Here is a 15890-nt window from a genome sequence, read left to right as displayed (position 1 = left end):
AGCACATCTGCTGTCGCTTGCAAGATCTTTTGTTTGTTAAGAAAAAAAACCTAAAAAGGACTAAGCGCCCATTGGTTGGCTTCATTGCCTCATTTTGTTGCTTCTCATCGGTCTGTGCGTGCTGGCTTCCCTTCCTCTTTGTGTGCTTGTTTCTCCCCTGGAGTATGGACCAAGTACGGATCAATTTCTTTATTATTTCCTTCCGCTGTTCACACTCCGGATTGAGGTACTTTTTAGGTCTTTTGCCTAGCGTACACTGCGCAGTGTCGCTCAGCCAGAGCCCTTTTTTCTGGGTTTTGAAAATGGACCTGGAAATTCCACGCAGCACGTGCGTGTTATTTCCTAGGTCCATTTTCATTGGCCTTTGTGTGCGTGTGTTTTTAAAACAGGACACGCAATAGGCCATGGGCGGTGGCGTAGCTCTGCCCATGGCCTATTGGTGTCTGTTACGCGCACCAGAGGCCATATGTCTTCAATTATCGCGGCCGTCAAGGTCCGGTAATTGAAGACATATGCTCGCAGTGGTGCGCGCACCACTCGCAAGCTTTTTTGTTTTTTTTACTATAGCGATCACGAAAGCGATTGCTTTCAGTGCTGCTTGTTTGTTTTTGGACAACCCACTGCTCGCTCAGCGGCAGTGGGTTACGGCCGGGTCAGAAGTCTGAGCGTGGCTTGCCTGCTTGCCTAGCGTTCCTCGCGCATTGATTGGCCACGGCGGCACCCTGTTGCCCTTAAAGCTCGCAACCCGCCAATAATCTGTCTGTTACCCGAGAGCAAGTAAGGACAACATGGAGCCCACTCACTACTTGAGAGCGGGGCTCCTGGCTCAGACTTGTGCTCAACAGTGGATGCTGGGATCACCGAATGGAGCCTGGTGCTTTACTCCCAAACTCCACATCAGATGGCAGATGCCACATTGTTGCCTGCTCTAAAAGAAAGCGCTTTGTGAGAGCTACGAAGACCTTTATGTCCAACAGCAGCATCCGAGCTCACAGCAGGATTGTCTCAACCAGTTCTTTCTGCCTTAGTGAAGAAGTGAGATTCCGTCTGTCAGAGATAACATGTCGATGTTCTACTAAGAAGCAACAGCGCCATCTGCAGGCAAGCGGTTGACTGCAATGTCTCATACAGAAGCGGGCTCGCATTGAAGACAGCCAGGCTGTACAACAGAAGCAGCTGGAAGTGGTGTTTTTCAGAAATGCCTTCATTAATGACAAAAAAAAAATGAAAATCAAACTAACATAAGAGACACAACTGTTAAAACTGAAGACTCATAGATTTTTCTGAAAAGATTTGCTTAGGCGATATGGTAATTGTAATCATTGTTTAAAATTGGCATACCTTAATTATCATAGGAAAATAGCACGCCTGCTGACAGTAAAGGGGGGAGAGAAGGGAATGGCTGTCAGAGCAACAAGAGGCTCGAAAATTAACATTCTCGGCTTGGCTGGAGAACTCCCTCCAAGCTCGGCTCGCCTTGAGAAACAGACGGTGGGAGGGAACAATTACCTTGGGGTCTGAACTGCTCTCCAGAAATGGTCTTCGGACGCTGAGAGGTTTACTCAGACCCTCCAGTTTATCGCGATTTCGTGATTCACGAAAAAATCGCGAAATCGGCAGATTACCGCGATGGCCGCGATAATAATCATATTGGCCGCGATATTTACAAGTGAGACAGCAAAACAAACAATGCCTGGCTGTGCGCGCCGCCCTCCCCCCCCACTCGTGTGTGTCAGCAGCTTCCTGGGACACACACAGACAGTCAGACTAAGCCTCATTAACAAGTGAAAGGTCTTTAAATGACCTGTGAAGTACTCGGGTGCGGCTGGCAGTCCAAAGCTGCCAGCCGCACCCGAGTACTTCACAGGTCATTTAAAGACCTTTCACTTGTTAATGAGGCTTAGTTTTTCACGCCCCCGCCTGTTATCCTCGGCTCTGGCAGGTGTCAGGGGCTTGCGGTGGTGCAAGCTTTCATCAGACAGTACAAATACAGAACAAGCAGCAAATGTGTAAATTTCATTACACATATGAGAGGGAGAATGGTCAAGAGTTCTGCACGCTTCTCACACGCATACAAAAGGCGCAGCTAAGGCTTTGTCACTGCAAGCTTATTCTTTTCCTTAGACACAGTGTGGTATATAAATAAATAATACCGGATCTATTTTTGAATGGATGAATGAATAACAGATAGCTCAATAAAATAAGAGTCAAGATTCGAGGTAGTGGGAGTTTTGCAGGTTTATTACAGCATAAAGGACAGGAACGGGATAACCTGCATGGAAACAGAATGGCAAGGCCCGGCAGCTGCCGGGGACAGAATCTGGAATGGCTAGCTCTACCTTTTTAATAACAATACATGAGCATATATACATAACGCAAACACATAGCATTACATTGCAATGGGCGTAGCAGTGGGTGGAGCAGTAGGTGTGACGCGTAGCAGTCGCGAAAGATAAGGGTGAAAGTAGGTGTAACTGGGCGTATACATAGACATGTGATGCAAACGTAACAGAATATGTCATGAATGGGGCGGAAACCATGGAGGGGGCTACCTGAGGAGCCGGGACCTCTAACCTAATGGTGCGCGCAAACTGGCAATGACGTATTACTAGGAGAAGCTGGGGGCTATGAACTCTGTGCTAGGAGCAGAGACTGAAGTCTGGAGGGTCGGAGCGACATGTACCTAAACCCTATCTAGTATCTGATGTTTAGGGAACATGTTGATATAAACTAGAAGTCAAGAGGGGAAAGGCTAACAGACTCTAAGACTGGAGCATGCATTATTCTACATGTAGTGCGTGATGAAGAATATTAAATGACCATTAAATGCAGTATTTCTCTTAACATGGAGCCCTGAAGGCTAGACAATGACGGAAACTATTGATGCGATTCAGTAGCTCAGGAATGCAGAGAAGGAGGGCTGAACTGATAACTGGAATCATAACATAGTCTTGGCAGACTCAGAGGCAGAGCCAGGCTGCACCGGGCACTGCGAGGCAGGAAGTAAGTGAAGGGTCGAGGATACAGGTGGGGGCTGCATCGCTCCTTAGCGAGGGCTTCAGGAGACAGGAGCTGAATCTGATGTCCGGGCCCTTTTGAGGCCTAGAAACGGAGACTTTCAATGAAATAACGTGCACACTGAGAAACGTGGCAACATAACTTTACATAGGCCTGATACTCGTATTATTCACGAGAACTGGAAACTGACATACTAGAGGTGGACACAACTGTAATTGCGTCTTGAATCGAACACGGGGAATAACATATGCATATTAATCATGCACACATAACATATGATGGATGACGCGTAGGGACACAGAACATGGCAAAATTTACTTTTCCACATTCCCTCCTTGTCACTACGTTTCCATCAGGAAACATCAATATTCATGATACCATCTATCATTTCATACAATATCATTTGCTCATCTCGAATTCTCTTGGAACGGGATTTAGAACGAGACTTGGGACTAGGAGTTATACTAGAAATACAAGATGTAGCACAAATGCCGCAAATCGCAGGGCCACATTGTATACAGAGGCAGCAGCTGAATATGACCGCTACTGCAATACCTAGAAAGGACAAGACTTTCCATCCCCATGCGGAAATTATATCCCAGAGCCAACCGGACCATGTCCAGGTGCCTGGATTTTGGTGGATCAGATGGGCAATTTTATGGAGTCTGGTTATAGCGGAATAGACAGACGGCGCGTTATTTGGAATGAAAATGCAGCAACTAGATCCGATGACTCTACAGGCCCCGCCCCTATCGGCCAGTATGACGTCAAGGACGAGACGATTTTGCAAAACTACAAATCTCATAGCAGATTGCTCTTCGGTTAGGTTACCTAGAGCAGAGGCAGTCTCATTTACTACAGCTTCAAGGGTTCTGGTTAACCTACGGATTAACTTACTATTCTGGACAGGGCCTATAAAGAAGAAGAAACCTTTATTGAAATCTGTATACTGTTCTAGAGTGGTTTCAGTGTAATCGACAATCGGGGACTCGATCTCCCTTCTATGTCTAATGTGTACTAGATGTGTGTTTCTATGATAATCAGGTGGGGCTAGAAAAACTGGTGGCAGTAGGAAGGCAATGTAACAGGTTCCCTCCCAATCGAGGGGCAGACGAACATATGCGGTCTGACCACAAATAAAATATGAATGACGTGAAGCTTTGAAAATAGATTTCCCACTGTCACTATACTTGACAACAGTAGTACAATCACTATGTCCTACATGTACGGAACCATTATTTCGGACACATAATTCGCCTTTGACTGGTAGTACTGAAATAGCGGGTAAGTCTGGAGTAGTATCAGACTGAACATTCAAGACCATAAAATTCGAAGAATAATTACCTAAATTATACACTTCATTTTCTAGATCTAACCCTGTTCGGTGAGGGAGACCTTGCTTGTCTGGGAAACATGTACTGTTAAGAAAAGACATATCTGTTGAGGATGACGTTAACTTGGACCATGCTCCACACGAACCATTATGTGAAAAGGGATAAGGAAAGAGTGGCAGAACTCCCTTCGGTGTCTGGAAAGGGGGGAGTCGACCACATACCCAACAATTAGTGGCATTGCTGGTCTGGTGTGAGTAATGTAACATGCGGATAAAGGAGTTATTACGCACAGCGAGGCGGTATGAGTATTCATGAGGAGGCAGATCACTAAACGTGTGCTCTATAGTAGCATTAGCAGACATATTTACATGAGGAACTGGAAAACACAGGTAAAATGCATAATTAGTGCAGGAAATCATAATGCTGAGAAATAATATGAAACTCAGAAAAACGATACATCGGATTGAGTTTTGACTGACTTTCTCACTATGGGGGTCTATTTTATACATGTCAGAAACAGTCTAACCGTTTCACCTAGGGGAGGACTTAGACAATCAAACTGACTGACTTATTTTACTAGACCGGAGTTTCTGTTTATACTCCTGCTGCGGAGTTTTCTCTAACAAGGGAGGGTTTGAATCAATGTCATTTGCGGGACAGTCCTTGAGAACAATATTTTGGCAATTCTTTAAATCCTGGGAAATGTTCTTTAAGGCGGGTTTCAGTCCATTAAACAGTTTTATATGAGAAAGGTGTATCCATCCTTTTCGTCCTTCCAACTTCACGGCTGTACGGGTGGTGAGGAGGACCTGACGGGGCTCTTTCCAGCGAGGCTCCAGCGGACTTGATCTGTCAAAGTTTCGGACCATCACCATGGATCCTGGAACGATTTCATGCGGTGCCACCTCTGTATTGTCTGGAAATGCGGCGGCAACCTGTGAACGACATGAGTTGAGGGCAGACATCAAGGAAGCTAGGTAATCTGTCAGCATATTACTTGAAACATCGGTAATACTTCGGGGTCTAGGAGTACCCCACATATTTGGGGGGCGGCCGAAAACGACCTCGTACGGGGACAGACCTGATCTGGAATGTGCGACCATGCGCATATAAAACAGAGCGACTGGCAGAGCTACTAGCCAGTCCACACCTTTTTCTTTACAAACTTTGGCGATGCGGATTTTCAGGGTCTGATTATGTCTCTCAACGAGACCAGCTGCTTCAGGATGGCGTACACAATGGAACTTCCACTGGTACCCTAACAAAAGGGAAACGTGCTTCATGAGTTCAGATGAGAATGGCTGGCCGTTATCAGAATATACGACTCTAGGGAGTCCATAACGAGGGAAGAATTCACGAACCAGCTGCTTGGCAGTGGTCGCGGCTGTGTAATCTGGGACTGGATATGCTTCTGTCCACCTGGACAAAGCGCATACAACTACAAGAACATACTTGAAACCTCGACATCGCTCCATCTGAATATAATCCATCTGGAGGACTTCAAAAGGGTGGTCAGGGGGCTGGAAACCACCTTGTTCCACCGGGACACTTTTACCTGGATTGAACTGACAACATATCATACAGGTACGGACTTTCTGCTTGGCTGCAGCTCGTAAATGCTTGTTAAACCATATGTTCTGGATACTGTCTATCATTGCTTTTTCTCCTAAATGTGCTGGACTATGTGCGGTATTAATAATGACTTGAACCATAGAGTCGGGGAGAAACCATGTGGCTCTACCCTTCGTTAACCATCCTTGATCTGTCTGGACCCCTCCTTGTTCGGACCATTTCTTGATTTCTTCGGGAGTAGCATGTAACTGGATATCTATGACATCTTGAGTAGGGTCCTTAACTGTCATACATGTAGTCGGATCTGGAGTGTGTGTCATGTTAACTGGAATGTCTGGAGTCTGGGCTGTAAGCTTGGCTGTGCGATCTGCTAGATCGTTACCCTGGGAAATAATGTCAGTGACTTTCGTATGTGCCTTGCACTTCATGATGGCAATGGATGTCGGTAAATGTATTGCATCTAATAGAGCTTGAATAAGGAGACCATGCTGAATCTTGGTTCCATGAGAAGTCATGAAACCTCTCTCCTGCCAGAGCACTCCAAAGTCGTGTACGACTCCAAATGCGTAGCGTGAATCTGTGTAAATATTAACTTTCAGGTTCTTGGCGTGTATACAGGCTTGTGTCAGAGCAACTAGCTCTGCTGCTTGAGCGGACAGAGTGTCAATACGGTGTGTCTTAATAACTTCAGTGTCAGTAGTCACTGCATACGCAGCGACTAGATCTCCTGTACTTGTTCTCATGCATGAACCATCCACATAAAGTGTCAGGTCAGGGTCTGGTAATGGAATATCTGTCAGATCTTGTCTTGGCTTTGTCGTAATGTTAATCACTTCCACACAGTCATGTGGGTCAGGATTTGATTTAGCGGATGGTAACAGTGTAGCAGGGTTCAGAACGTTGCAGCGTCTGATTTCTATGTGTGGCTGGAACAGTGTTAATTCATAACCTGTTAAACGTGCAATTGTTAAGTGCTGAGTTTGTGTTCGATTTAGAAGAACTTCCACGGAGTGTGGAACTTGTACTGTCAGGGAGTGTCCTAAAACTATGGAATCACTTTGCCTAATAGCTAGTGCTGTGGCTGCAACTGACTTGAGGCACGCAGGCAACGCCTGGGCGACTGGATCTAATGTGCTCGAAAAATAAGCACAAGGCTTGTATTGTCCTGCTTGATCTTGTGTGAGAACAGATAATGCTGTACCTTCACGTTCTGTGACGAAAAGTGTAAAAGGCTTACTGTAGTTCGGTGTGGCTAGAACCGGAGCTTGGCATAAAGCTTTCTTTAACTCGTTGAAACTCAGTGTATGTTCAGATGTCCAAGGGAGAACAGTCGGTGCGGCTGCCTCCTGTGTCGTTAACTGTATCAGTGGCTTGGCTAGAAATGCATACTGAGGAATCCATTGTCTACAATAAGAAGTAAGGCCGATAAAAGCACGTACCTCCTTCTGGGTCTTGGGCTGTGGAAGACTCGCTATCAACTGGATACGGTCTGGTGTCAACTGCCTACCCCTCTTGGACAGTAAGTGTCCTAAGTATACCACTTGCTGGACACAGAATTGAAGCTTCGAAGGGGACACCTTGTGCCCCATCTCGGCTAGGAAATACAGAACCGTCAGTGACGCTCGCTCGCAGTCACGTTCAGAACGGGCTGTAATCAGTAGATCATCGACATACTGGAGCAGGGCAGTGTCAGTTGGCATGTGAACATTATCAAGTTGTCTCTTAAGTGCTTGACTGTAAATACTAGGACTTTCTGTGAAACCTTGAGGAGCGCGTGTAAACATATAGCTCCTTCCATTTAAACAGAATCCGAAAAGAAATTGGCTGTCTGGATGAATTGGAACACTAAAAAATGCATTCTTGAGGTCGATTACAGTAAAGAACGTAGCTTCGGAATCAATGGCTGTCAATAGGGAAGAGATATCTGGGACAACTGGGTACTGAGGAATAATACATTTATTAAGTTCTCGTAGGTCGATCACTAATCGATATACTGGGGGTGCATTTGGATCAGTACGTTTCATGACTGGAATGATCGGAGAATTGCATACGTTGGAGTCAGTTTCTACAACCACTCCTTGAGCGATGAGCTCGTCAATAATTTTGGATAAGGCTGCTACAGCCTCAGGTGGCAATCTGTACTGTCTGATTCGTGGTAACACTACACCTGGTTTGAGAGTCACACGATGGGGTGTGATTTGCATGTACCCTACATCAGTTGGACCTTGCGCCCATAAATGCTGCGGAACATTAAACAATCTTGGATCAAAATCACGTAAAACATAGTGACCCTTAAAGTCACGTAGGAACAGACGTATTCCCTCTGGGGAACAACATATAACTGCACCTAACTCTTTCAGTGTTTTAATGCCTAATAGATTTTCTGGACATGACTTAGTAAGTAACAGATCAGTAGTACGGGACAATGGACCTACTTCCAGAGTGACTGGCTTTGATATTTCATTTACAATGGGTTTTCCTGAAAATCCAAGGGAAACATTTCTAGAGCCTGAGAGCGGAGCCCCTGGAACTTCGGCATGACTAATTGTGGTCCTACTTGCCCCTGTATCAATCAAAAACTTTCTGTCTTTCCCTAATACTTGACTATGAACATAGGGACCCTCTTGATCTACAGGTATCTCGATGAGAGGCAAGTCTATCTCCCTCTCTAGGCTGTTTCATGAATACTGCTGGTACTCTGGATACTCAGACTGTGCATACTGGTACATCTGCTGTGTGACATGCTGTGTTGCAGCAATAGGCTGCGGTACTGTAACTGTCTGTTGTGCATTCTGTGGCTGAGGAGTCTGTGAAACTTGTTCTTGTCTAGGCGGACGTGGTCTTTCTTTTGTTTTACCGGTAGCTATGTTGTGTTTCAGAACTGCACACTCGTTTATAAAATGACCTGGCTGTTTACAATAATTGCAGTTCCCTTTGACGGGAGCCGCAGGGTGACTGGCTTGATTCGGACCCCTCTTCTGACTGTCTTGAGGAACGGATTGTGCAACTAATACTTTCATTTTCGTGTCTTTCATACGTTTTCTCTCGTGTTCTTGCTCTTCCCTGATTCTATTCTGGTGGTACTGGAGCATCTGTAACATCTGGGACGGAGTATTAGCTTGCCAGGTACTTTCGACTTTCAAAACTCGATTTTTAACTTGTGGACTTGAATTCTCGACTAATTTAGTAACAAAGAGATGAGGGTATGACTCGCTACTTGTCTTGAGGCCACTGTTGATACTGAAACATTTTTCAAACCTAGAATAAAAATCACTAATGTCTTCTTCTTGTTTCTGTTTACAGGCTGAGATTGCATCCCAGTCTTCCTTTTTCGTTGTTAATAATCTGGGTAAAACTTGAATCAATAATTCTGGTAATTCTTTACATTTCTCTCCTAGACCGGTACCTGGTACACGTGACTTATCTTCAGCTTCTAGAACTGCCCAATCTATCTTTTTCTCTCCCACCTCCCATTCTTTTTCCTTGAGCTTTTCATACACCCCTGCGGGCAACAGGACCTTTAACATTTTAATGATATCTGGGTAAGTGTATTCTCCCATACGGAGCATGTCTTTTAATTCTCTATGGAACCCTGCTGGATCTTTATCATGACAGGGAATTAATTTCTTCATTTCGAGGAGTTCCATCTTTGTAATCGGGGTGTAAACAAACACTCGTTGCATTTCACCATCCTCTGTCTTAACTGGGTGTACTTCTCGTAACGGATGCTGTCTGTCTATGTAAAAGGGTTTACTTTCTGGGGGTGAGACATGAACAAAATGCGGGTTCAGAAACGTTCTATATTTGTGGCGCTGTTCTAGAATGACACTAATTAAATCGGTACCTAGACCTCTCCATCTATACTGGAGTAACTCGTTCAGGATATCATGTAACGGACCTGGATCAGAGTGTTGACCCTCATACAGAGTAATGAGGTGCTGGATCATATACATACCCACCAGTCGTTGCTCGGCTGGGGGCAATTTCAGAAACATTTGTGCCACTATTTCGTCTGGAAAAGTGGTAGAATCAGTAATCCATCGGACTGCTGATCGGGCTAGTTCTTGTTCATGCATGGTACTTAATTCACTGTAACCGATTCGTGATTTTAGAATGTGATCGGTAGCTTGAAATACTTGTTCTAGGGAACCTTGTTCTGGTGCTGAATGATGGGAAATTGACTTGTGTTCTAGGCGTAAATGGCGATCTGGAAATCTAGATTTTCCTACATACGCTATTCTGGCGGGATTCTCGTCGTCTTCCTCTTCAGGATCAGAGTTACTTTCTTTCTCGCTTACTTGTGCTGTTTTACGTTGTTCGTGTATCTTTATTATTTCTCTACGGATTTTCTTGTACATACTCTCCATAGCACTGATGGTATTATGTTTACCCTCGGCTATATTATCACTCCACTTTGTTAGAATTTTCATTTCGGCCTGATCTTTAGACGGGTAATCTTGTTCTCTTATTAGACAGTTAATTAAAAACTTTAATATCATACGCTGGATCTCAGCTTTCCTTTGAGACATGGCATCACTAATACTTTCTGGATCATCCCCTGTACGGATGAAACGATATATTCTGTCTAGATCTTCTTTCATGTTTGGTAGGGTGACTAGATACTCGGTCACCCTCCTTACGCGTACTGAATATAAAACCATACTATTCTCACCTGGGACTGGGTCATAGACACATTCGCCAAGGGCTTGCCTGATTTCTGCAACAGACTTATTACTCTTGGGAGTACGCTGTGATGCTTGAGCATGTAATTCGAGTGCTGATAAACGCTTGCGTGGCGGCGGGGTTTGAGGAGGACCTCCTCCTGCGGCCCCTAGACTAGAATCGTCGACTGATATTCTTCGTGGCGGAGCGGGAAATTGAAATGCTGGCTGGACCGGGGGTACCGTAGCAGGTACTGCATGGGGTGCCCCGGTGTCTAGAGGGGTAGGATGTGCCTGATTTACAGGGACTGGCGGAGCGCGAACAGGATTTGCATATTCAGGGATTGTGTCGTCCAGATAGGACGAAATAAAAATATCAGCTGCGGTCGGTTTGTGACGTAGTTTGGTCGGGACTAATGGTGGCGGAAAATTACTGGATGCCTCCGGGGTCGCTTTTGGCAAGCCCTCGGCAAGAAGAGGGTACATACCCTTAATGAGGGCATTCCTCTGTCTGTCTCTCTGTTCAATTTTGACTTGTTCACCTATCTCGATTAGTTCTTTTTCTTGGGCTCGCTCTTGGGATTCTCTACTTAATTCTGACTTTCTGATTTCTTTTTCGGTTCTTTTATGAGCTTCTTTGCGCCATAACTCAATGGCATCTTTCTGTGATTGTCTGGCTTTCTTTTTCCATAATGCCTCTTCTACTCTCATGATGCACTCGGCATCCCACGTACCTGATACGGGCCATCTATACTTTTCTTCCAGCTCCTTGGTATACTCTACCCATAAATCTAGATATAATATGGCACTTATGCCATGTTTCTGATACATAAAGTGACCTGGACTGTCCCTGGGCGGGACGGGAACTGCTGCTTCCAGCAGACCCTTTCTAGTTTTTAACTGACGTAACTTGGAAAATATGGGCATGACTGAACTGTAATCTAGACACAATACAATACACAATGAACACGATACTTATTCCCCATTCATACCACGACATTAGAATACATGAAAAACATTTAAAATAACAGTTCGAACAGAATACTACCTGGAAATACTGAGAACAGAACACTTGAATTTTCTCGAGAACAGAACTGACTAGAACAGAAACTAGATGCACTGCTGAAACAGTACGAAACTTACCGGTCTCATAAAGAGACACGTCAGGACCCGCATCCACCGAAGTGGACACTTCGTTTGTGGGACTGTGTACCACCAACCCACAGACCAGAGTCAATTAAATTGACCCTGTCTAGATACCACCCCAGTAACGGTACTCACCGGGCAGCAAGAACGGAAGGCCTCGGACTGGACTGGACTGCTACGACGACGGACGCCGGACTTCGGACTTCCGTTACGGGCGGACCTCCGGATACCTCGGACCTTGGACTCTTGGCTTGGGCTCTGGTCGGGACTCGCCGCGTTCCTCCACCGTCTCGTCTGGATGCTGGACCGCCTCCTCCGTCTCCTCCGTGGGCCTGAGGGATACTTGAGCAGAAATATCTGCCACTGCGCAGAAGAGTTCCGTCACGACTGCAGAGGGTCAGGGGGTCGGCGTGGCTTCACCGACGCGTGGGGAAAGGGCAAGTCCCTGTTCGGGCGCCATTATGTGGTATATAAATAAATAATACCGGATCTATTTTTGAATGGATGAATGAATAACAGATAGCTCAATAAAATAAGAGTCAAGATTCGAGGTAGTGGGAGTTTTGCAGGTTTATTACAGCATAAAGGACAGGAACGGGATAACCTGCATGGAAACAGAATGGCAAGGCCCGGCAGCTGCCGGGGACAGAATCTGGAATGGCTAGCTCTACCTTTTTAATAACAATACATGAGCATATATACATAACGCAAACACATAGCATTACATTGCAATGGGCGTAGCAGTGGGTGGAGCAGTAGGTGTGACGCGTAGCAGTCGCGAAAGATAAGGGTGAAAGTAGGTGTAACTGGGCGTATACATAGACATGTGATGCAAACGTAACAGAATATGTCATGAATGGGGCGGAAACCATGGAGGGGGCTACCTGAGGAGCCGGGACCTCTAACCTAATGGTGCGCGCAAACTGGCAATGACGTATTACTAGGAGAAGCTGGGGGCTATGAACTCTGTGCTAGGAGCAGAGACTGAAGTCTGGAGGGTCGGAGCGACATGTACCTAAACCCTATCTAGTATCTGATGTTTAGGGAACATGTTGATATAAACTAGAAGTCAAGAGGGGAAAGGCTAACAGACTCTAAGACTGGAGCATGCATTATTCTACATGTAGTGCGTGATGAAGAATATTAAATGACCATTAAATGCAGTATTTCTCTTAACATGGAGCCCTGAAGGCTAGACAATGACGGAAACTATTGATGCGATTCAGTAGCTCAGGAATGCAGAGAAGGAGGGCTGAACTGATAACTGGAATCATAACATAGTCTTGGCAGACTCAGAGGCAGAGCCAGGCTGCACCGGGCACTGCGAGGCAGGAAGTAAGTGAAGGGTCGAGGATACAGGTGGGGGCTGCATCGCTCCTTAGCGAGGGCTTCAGGAGACAGGAGCTGAATCTGATGTCCGGGCCCTTTTGAGGCCTAGAAACGGAGACTTTCAATGAAATAACGTGCACACTGAGAAACGTGGCAACATAACTTTACATAGGCCTGATACTCGTATTATTCACGAGAACTGGAAACTGACATACTAGAGGTGGACACAACTGTAATTGCGTCTTGAATCGAACACGGGGAATAACATATGCATATTAATCATGCACACATAACATATGATGGATGACGCGTAGGGACACAGAACATGGCAAAATTTACTTTTCCACAACAGCTGAGCTCTGGAGTTTCCCAGGTTCATTCAATCGAGTCTTTCTTTGGACTAGATGAGCAACTTAAGTGCAAGCTTCTCGTCATTTGCAGCCTCGCAAGAGCCTGCAGAACATTCAGATGTTTTTATCTGACAAGTGGGAGATGTTGGTTACTTAGCACCTGCTACCCCAGCGCATGTAAAAGTGTAGCTGTCATCACAAACTATTAAATCTCATTTTATTCAAGTTGCATTGTGTAATGCACTGAGTGGCAGAAAATATAGGGAAACTCAGGGGCACAATCTCCCAAGGTTTTTTGCATATAAACATAGTGCTGTCTCACGCTAATGATGCTTGAATTATAGCTGTCGAAAGTTAGAACTTCTTCACTTCGATATTACATTTCGTCAGGGCTAGCTTTAGGGCAGTGCAACTGGTGCTACCGCACTGGGCGCTTACCTCAGGGAAGGGGCGCTGTATTTAGAAATAACTTATGAGTTAAGAATACTTGTGGCAGAGTTCCTTGGGGGTCAAGTTTTCAGACAGCATTAAAAATGTCCAGATAACGCTTGTGATTATTGTTCCTGCTAAACGGAGAGGGAGAGCAGATTTTTTTTCTAAATTAGAAAAAAAATCGGGTTTTCTTTTTTCTTGCTCTAGTACTGCGAGACCCCGGGGTTTCTCTCCGGAGGATGCGAGCGACAGTTACCATCGGCTTCCTGCACGGAGGATCACAGACAGGAGGGAGAGAGAAAGAGCGGTTGGAGGTACGTGTGAGGAGAAGAAAGGGGTGAAAGAAAGGAAGAGTGGCTGGGGGCACATGTGTGAGGAGAGGAAAGGGGTGAAAGCAAGGGAGAGTGGGGCGTTTAGAAGGAAAGGGTAGGGGTAAAAGAAAATGGGAGGATAAAGGTGAAAAGTGGAGCGCAAAGGTAAAGAGGGGGAGCAAGAATGAAAACTGAGGGTATGGGGCAGGTGAGACGAGAAAGAAGGGGTGAAAGAGAGGGGGGTGAGCAAAGAAGTCATAGAGGTGGGAAAGAAGGAAAGGGTAGTAGGGGGTGAGAGAAACTGGGCGAATGAAATTGAAAGGTGGAGAAAAGTAGAGAGGAGTGAGCAGGAGAGAAAGAGGGAGGGTGAATGCGCGAGAGAGGGCGAGAGAGGAAGGGGAAGAAAGACAGTGTCTGGAAGAACGAAAGTATGAGAGTTATAGAGAGAAGAGAGGGCGAGGAAGGGAGAGAGGGAGACAAGAGAGAACTAGAGAGGCAGGGTGCTAGAGAGATCCGAAGATGGAAAGAGAGAGGGACAGGGGATAAGAGACTGGGCTGATGAGAGAGATATCGATAAGGAGAGAAAGATGTGTGTGTGTGAGAGAGGATGAGTGAATGAGGCACAGAAAGGAAGGGGCATGAGAAACAGAAAGCTGAATGGGATAGTGGAAAGAGTGTAACAGGAAGGAAGATAGAGGAGCTAAAAGCGGCAAAACACAACTAAGAGAGGGAGAATTGGGAGGCAGAAAGAGTGTAAGGAAGGACGGGTGACAGATGGGGTCACTGGAGGCCGCTTTATCAAGGTCCAGGGCCAAATAAAATGCCGCAAAATTGCCGCTAAATTTCCATTTTTGTGCCGCTAAATTTCCATTTTTGTGCCGCTAAATTTGCTAATCCATGCCGCTATATCCTGGGGGGTCTGTTTACTACCGTATCACCAGTGACAAAGGCTGTCGGGGGACTGCCTCAAACTATTCTCTGAATTTCAATAGGAATTGCCTAAAATTCGCTCAGAAGCTAACTTTGCACAAGGTAAATAAATCTATATGGGAGTTAAGCATGGTTCGGTGATACGTGTTATATTGCGACAGGTTATGCCCTAATCTAATGCTGTATCGTAATGCTACAGTTACGTACCAGAAATTTTTATTACATCAAGTCCTATGATTTGTAGCACACTCCTTACTATGGCATTACTGGGCAACATTTTAAATTCACCAGCGTGGTTTGTGTAATTTTTGGAATGTTGCATTGCACTTCTTAAGTGAAATTCCCAAAATCATGACATTAAGCTTGTCATTTACAATGTCGCCAGTAATAAAATGTCAGTAATAAAAATATAGCACAGGAGGATGGGGCAAAGTAAACAATCGGACCGCGAGGGCAGTGCTTTAAGTGGGCCGTGTCCTGCCGGTGCGCTCAGCTGCAGTGGGTTACGGCCGGGTCAGATGTCAGAGCGTGGCTGGTGCATCGTAACCATTTGGGAGCTACCTGTAGCATGAAGCTGTACCTACATGGCATTCCTGCAACGCTTGGAGCCATCCGATGTTGGTAGGTTGGAGCTGCCACTGTCTGTTCAGTGGGCTTGATTCACAAGAATTTTGTAAAAAGTTAGAAATCTGCATATCATTTATTTTTGCAACAATTTGCGTACATTTGAGTGATTGACATAAATTTGCAGGGGTATGTTTAGAAATCTGTGATTCGTAGATTTTTATGTTTACTCCTACTTCATTA

At 45.4% G+C, this 15890-nt stretch overlaps 1 protein-coding gene across 2 annotated transcripts in view; it reads left to right on the top strand.

Moving 5' to 3' along the window:
- Positions 1-15890, top strand: part of WDR48 (WD repeat domain 48) — a 469392-nt gene that overhangs the window by 31103 nt on the left and 422399 nt on the right. The window lies entirely within an intron of this gene.

The sequence above is a fragment of the Lissotriton helveticus genome, chromosome 10, assembly GCF_964261635.1.
Source record: "Lissotriton helveticus chromosome 10, aLisHel1.1, whole genome shotgun sequence".
Taxonomy (NCBI): domain Eukaryota; kingdom Metazoa; phylum Chordata; class Amphibia; order Caudata; family Salamandridae; genus Lissotriton; species Lissotriton helveticus.
The sequence above is the reverse complement of the archived record's forward strand: the minus strand, read 5'-3'. Positions and strand labels throughout refer to the sequence as shown.